Below are 6885 nucleotides of genomic sequence, written 5' to 3'. Positions count from 1 at the left end.
AGCCACATCTGGAGCTTTGGATTCTATAAGCAAAGCCCTGATTCACTCTCCTGCATCTCAGGGATGAGCTTGGCCTGAAGTCCTCAGGAGGTGAAGTGAACAGTGGCTCATCCAGCTATGAGAATAGGAGCTGTTCAGTCAGGGACAACTTCTACTCATCTTACTAAGAAATATACGGGGTGAAATGAAAGCACCTCATTCCTATCACACAGTTACCTCCAGAAAATGTCTGAGGAGAAATAAACAGAATAGTAACTATGAAGAAAAATTTGCAGGGACAAAGATTAGTGGAGATAATGCAGAGGACAGACTATGGAGAAGTATGAAGAGGTGCTTTGGACATGGATCAGAGACAGCACTGTGAGCAAGTATGCAAGTGTGTGTGGTAATTAACTGAGAGTATCAATCTTCTGCCCAAGGACCCCTGCAGAAAGAATCGACAGGTGAAGAATGTAAGGGAAATAAGAATGGCAGAATATTCAGGCAGAAAAACTGAAAGACCTAAGCCCACACAGCAATGGGAATTGGAAATGTAGGAAAAATGGACGAAGTGACTCAGAAAAGGAATGATAATCACTAAAAAGGAAGACGGAGGTATATAACCAACAGATTATGGTTCCATTAATGCACATTATTTCTAAGCATGTGCTTCCTTGCTGTCAGCTATCCCATATCACAGAGAATTTTAGATCACCAGGATGGGGAAAATATATGGGAGATGATGACAGAAAGGCAGAGCAGATGAGACTTGAGTCAAGCTGCCCAAGTCGCTGTTGCCACTTCACAAAAGCATTAAAAAAACCTAAACATGTAAGGCAGGTAACCAAGTCAGTGACACAAATATTTGTCAAATACAGCATGACGTCACATTTTTCAAGCTTTTATGTCACAGACTCAAGATAATTCTGATACTAGGATTAATCCTAAGCCCCAAAGCAGTGAACAGTAGAATGGAAAATGTGTAGTAAAAAGAGTGGAAGTTATGTTGCTTTCAGGATTAATATTTCCATGTTCTTTTCGCATGAGGGAGAAAAGAAAACTCGGTAAGCTCACAGTGAGGGAAAGGGAAGTTTTTACTCTCCTTTTCTATTCTTTCAGAAGAGTAATGGCTCTTAGAAAAGCCCAAGATGAGCTGTTCCCCTGGAGAATGAGAAAGAAGATAAGGGCAATTTCTCTATTTCTTCCGTTTCCCCATTCCTTTTGGACCCAGCTGAAGGGATTTCACATCTGGAAACATGAAGGAGAGCCACGAAGTCTCTGGTGCTGAGACACTCTTTGCCTTATACTAAGGACTTTTGCTGCACAGCGATATAATTTAACTCCGAGTTCAAGACTAAGGCATAAAACAAGCATTTCAACAGCCATCCCCATTTAACCTGGGATCAAGGCACAGGGAAAAAATTCAGGTACTATGATTTGACTTGGATCCTGTGCATCTTGAACTAAAAGCTCCAGTTTGTTTCCTCTGTGACTACCTTATCTCCATTAAAAGGATGCAAAGTATCGCAAATTTTCTCTATATTTGGTAGCAAATATAAGGTTGCAATCATTTATTTGCACTTCCCTGAGCAGTGGGTTTTTGAGAAAGGATTCCAGCTTGCTTAATTCCCTTCCCAGTTCAACCCTGAACGAGCAGATTGTCAGCTTTGCCATGCGGAGGTCCTGAGGAAGTTTATGAGTACATAAAAAGCAGGATATTTATTAGCTTCTGACTCATAAACAAACAAGGCTTACTCTGAAACTGTAAAAGTGTAAATATGGAAGTGGTAGTGGATTATCTTTTTTAAAAACAGATGAATAAGAAAAAAGAGGCCGTTTTTTCCCCTTAGAGAGGTCCTGAACAAAATCTTTTGTAGGAGTTGGTGACTTGAGATTGATCCTGTGGGAGAAAGTCACAGCCATGAAGTGATGTGGATTGGTCCCCTATTGCAGGTAGTTTCACTGTGGAGGTGAAATCCAACCTTCACCTGGTTTTAGGGCAGCAAAACACAAGGGTGGAACTCTTTTATTATTCCCATCTATCCTAGGAGATGAGTCTGCTGAAATGCTAACTAGAAACTGCAAGTTCCAGCCTCAGGTATTTGCCTGGTTTTATGATATTTATTAAAATAAGGATTTTCTTTTCCTCCATGCTGGAAGAGAGTTCAATTGCAGATAAACTAAACTGGGAGTTCGGTAATTTCTTTTCATTGGCCTCATATCTATGTCAAAACCATCTGTCTTCTGCTTTACTGTCAGGCATATGTTGAATGCCAGCTTGAAGGTGTTTTTGTCCCCTATAAATGTGTGGTTCTATGCTATAACCAGTCCTCTTTAGGCAAAATACAAAAATCCCAACAGAAACAAAACTAGAAAATATTTCAGGAGCAGAGTAAGAGGCAGGCCCTGAACTGAAACATAGCATTTCAAAATCATCTTCATGGACTGCAAGAGATACAGCAGATGAGGCAGCAGCAAAACTGCTGAAGCACATGAGACAGACTTTAACTAGCTCAGTGTCGTGACTCTTATGTTGACCACCAGAGAATATTTTAGGAAAGGATGTAAGGAATTTGGTTACTAGGCAAGGTGACCCTTCCTTGACAGTCAGCATCTTGGGATCTCTCTCCCAATAATCATCTTTAATGACCCACACTGGATCTCCCTTTTATGTATCTGCCAAATCCCTTTTCAATCCATTCAGTGCATTGTTACATTTGCTGCCTGGTTAATTTAAGAGGTGCCATCTAGGTATGAAAAGGTATTCTTTCCATGAGAAAAAGCACAATAACGGTGCTCTATTTCAGCTAGATAAGCAGCTACAATGCAGGCTGGCATGGTTTCAGAGGTGTGTATTACTTGGTAGTTCACTGACGTGAATGCCAAAGGCCTGGATTCACTTTAAAGTATTGCCCGTTTGCTTCTTACACTTTCTTACCTTTCTGAGACAAATCAGTTGTTTCCTTGCAGTAGTTATAATCTCTGAAAGAAGCTGCCAGACGATAGACTCTGAAAAATACAAACCCTTTTGAGTTGTATGTGAAGTTTTTCCTTACTTTGTTTTTCCTCCTATAGTTAAAATATAGTAACTTTATCTATTCTCCTTCTAGACACATTTATTTTATCTGTAATAGGAGGTTAAGCAAAACTTGGTTTGTCAAGACTATGACTGCTTTGAAGACTCAATGGCAGCAGAACAGAAAATCCTTATCTTGTTTGCCTTTGCCAGTAAAGGGTTTGTTTAGTCATGCTAGTTAGTGCTTTTATGCAAGTCTTGGGACCATTTACAGAGCAGTCAGAAAACATGTCTCTTTCCAAACAGTTTCTCAATGTGGTGACGTATCCTAGCCATTATTTGTGTTCCTTTTAGGATTCTTTTAGGTTAGACCAGATACTACACTAGCTTTAAGTAATCCAGTGCTTATGATCAGAGTAATAATCCTTAACCTTTCCTAGCTTGTATCCTGTTTGTCTTCCTGTTGCCCTTTCTGGAAAGTCATTTTCAGGCATACTTGAGACTAATTGTACCTGCAGTACCAGTGCCATGCTTAGTACATCCTGGCACCTGACCTTATCTGTGCACGAATACATACCTCTTACCATCTGCTCATCAAAAGACCATCACCATAAGATGGAGTTTCATGACCCAAACAAGGATGCACGTGTTATTTGGTGCATTAGAGCTGATCTCTAAAATACAACATACAGAATCACAGAATGGCTGGAGCTGGAAGGGATCTCTGGATCCTTTAGCACCTTCCGTGCTAAAGCAGGTTCACCTGAGCAAGTTCAGGAGGATCTCATCCAGGTATGTTTTGAATATCTCCAGAGAAGATTCATAACCTCTCTGTGTAGTCTGTTCCAGTGCTCTGTCACCCTCATAGTAAGGTTTTTCATCATAGTCAGATGGAGTTTCCTGTGTTTCAGTTTGAGCCTGTCTCTCTTTTTTCTGCCACTGAGCATCACTGAGGAGAGTCTGGCCCCATCCTCCTGACACCCAGTCCTAAGATATTTGTATGCATGGATGACGTTCCCTCTCAGTTGTCCCCCTCCAGGCTAAACAGGCCAAGCTCATTCAGCCTTTCTTTTTGGTAAGAACAGTGCTACACTCCACTAACTGTGCTGCAGTCCTCTAATTTTCTTTGTAGTCCTCTACTGGTCCTCTTCAATAGTTCCTTGTCTTGTCTTTCTTGAGCTGTGGAGTCCAGAACTGGACACAGCACTCGAGGCCTCACCAGGGCTGAGCAGAGGGGCAGGATCACCTCCCTGACCTGCTGACAGTGCTCCTCCTAATGCACACCAGGATCCCACTGAGTGCCAAAAGGGCACTGTTGGCTCATGGACAGCTTGTTGTCCATCAAGACCCCCAGGTCCTTCTCCACAGAGCTGCTTTCCAGCCTGTGCTACTGCCTGGGATTGTTCCTCTCCAGGTACAGGACTCTGTGCTTGTCTCTGTTGACCTTTCTTACGTTCCTCTCTGCCCAACTCTCCAGTCTATCCAGGTCTCACTCCAGGCCATTCTTCCCAGTTTTCTATCATCACCAGAGCAGATTTGCTGACAGTCCACTCTGTCACTTCATCCAGCCACTGATGAATGAGATGAATGAGACTGGACCCAGTTCTGACCCCTGGAGACACCTCCAGCTAGAGGCCTCCAAGTAGGCTCCGCACCACTGATCACAACCCTCTGAGCTCTGCCATTGTGCCAGTTCTCCATCCACCTCACTGTCCACTCACCCAACACACACTTCCTGAGCTTACCTATGACATCTTCTAAGGAAAAACTGGACCTCAGAGTTTGGTTTTAAGTGTGTGAAACAGTGAAAACAATCCCATCAGTATGAGCAGCCTACAGACTTGGAAAGGAATTTAGAATATACAGAGAGGCAACTGCCGTTTGAACAGTTTCTATTCCTACAAACACAAAACCTAAAAATCATGTTCACCATGAAATAAAAACCCCCCACTATTAACCTGGCTGTGGGATGATCTGATAATCTGTGTTTTTCAAAGTGTGAAAGCAAAAAGCTTTCTTTGAACTAGAAATCAATGGAGATAACATTTCTCCTTTCCCCTGCTACAGCCTGGACCTCTGATCCCAGAACCAGAGCCTGGGTCCTGGTAGTGGAAAGTCCTTGACTGGTGGCAGCAAAGAGAAAATCATCACCTGTTCAGCCACAAAAAACACACAGGCCTGGAGCACTGTTTGTTAAACAAGATCAGTTAATAGTTGCAGAGCGGAGCTTCAAAGCTTCACAGCACTGTTAATGAAGGCTTTGTAGATGCCGTGGATCCAACCGAAGCCTTGGATTCTGGGTTTGCTATTTAGTGCAAGAAATCTAACGCTGCTTTGACTTACCCAGTTTTCATAAAAAAGAATAGAATTGCCAGGAAATGAGCACAAATTTACACCTCCAGATCTGTTCCCAACTTTGTTTACACCACTTAAAATTACTTCAAACTGAAAGAGAGGGTAGGTTTAGATTAGAGGTTAGGAAGAAATTATTGTGAGAGTGGTGAGACCCTGAACAGGCTGCCCAGAGAAGCTGTGGATGCCCCATCCCTGGCAGTGTTCAAGGCCTAGTCTAGTGGAAGGTGTCCCTGCCCATGGTAGGGGGGTCGGAGCTATATGATCTTCAAGTTCCCTTCCAGCCCAAACCATTCTGTGATTCTATTATGCTACAACTTAATCAGTTGATTAAATGATTAAATCAGTAGAGCAGATATCCTGGTTTTCAGGTATGAGAGCAAACCTTGGGTTGGAGTCAAGGTTGTGACTAAGTTTGATTTTCTAATGGAATTAGGCTTCTGTGTTGGAATTATACGGTGTCCTCAGCCCTAAATATGCTTTTTCCTCCAGAACCAAGTTGATACCTAACCCATCCACATGTTAGGCTGTATTGAAGGGAAGGTTTGTTTTCAAAACATTTCTGACAACTCTTCTCAGAGGATGCTGCACAGTGAGCTTTAAAAGCACTCTTTTTTCAGTAACATTGCAAACTCTTTAGCTCACAAATTGCAATATGTAAGATTAAAAGGAAAATTTTGTATATTTCAATGAAGGGGCTTTAGGTCAGAAGCTATTTTCCAGAAGTGAAAAAAACCACCAAAAAACCACAAAACGTTTTAAAGCTCAGCTCACACTATTAAACCTTCTTCCTTGCTAGCATTTTCTTATCATAGTGTATACATAGCCTTAACTTTATTACATAGACATATATATGTATGTATGACTATATATGAGCATCAAAAACTTAATTTCTTTTTGTTTCTGTCTTTCGTTTTTGTAAGGGTGAGCTGAAGCATCTTTCCATAATTCCAGTTTAATCAAATGGTGCTGACACTATCAGACTTATGAATGACATTGGCTTATGAATGTCTCCCTCAACAGTCTTCATCTGGTCCCTGTCTTCTTTTTGCTGGACATGGGGTCCCACTGTCAGCAATGAGATGCATTGGGTACCCAAAAAGGGTACATCCATGACACATCAGGGCAAGGCAGATACCCACATTATGTCTGGATGGGGTATCAGAAGGCAGCTGTGATAGTCAGATAAGTGAGGATATGAGCCCTGGTGAAACTGCTTTTAAGATTTTACCACTCCCCAGCTCTGTGATGAAGGGGGTTTGTGCTGAGCTATGAATGACAGCAGCTGAGCTGTAGGCACTGTGTTGCCTCTCAGCTCTGCACAGGCTCCTCAGCCTTCAGCAGAGGGGTAACAATGAGCAGCTGAGCAAGCAGTAACAATTTAAGATACTGCAGCCTTTTCTTTGCTTGCAAGACTCAGGACTATCCAGCCTCTCTGGCTTTTTCAGAGCCAGCTTGAACCCTGACCAGCACTGCATCATGTCTCTCACAGCAATACTGGTCACATTTAGTAGAGAATACTATTTATGTGTGTTCTC

General features: G+C 42.2%; 1 long non-coding RNA gene across 1 annotated transcript in view; it reads left to right on the top strand.

Annotated features, from left to right (window-relative positions):
* Positions 1-6885, top strand: part of LOC108449606 — a 140053-nt gene that overhangs the window by 62078 nt on the left and 71090 nt on the right. The gene's annotated exons all lie outside the window — the stretch shown is intronic.

The sequence above is a fragment of the Corvus brachyrhynchos genome, unplaced genomic scaffold (assembly GCF_000691975.1).
Source record: "Corvus brachyrhynchos isolate BGI_N302 unplaced genomic scaffold, ASM69197v1 scaffold28, whole genome shotgun sequence".
In the NCBI taxonomy this organism is placed as follows: Eukaryota; Metazoa; Chordata; class Aves; order Passeriformes; family Corvidae; genus Corvus; species Corvus brachyrhynchos.
Note: the sequence above shows the minus strand (reverse complement) of the source record. Positions and strands in the feature narration are given on the sequence as shown.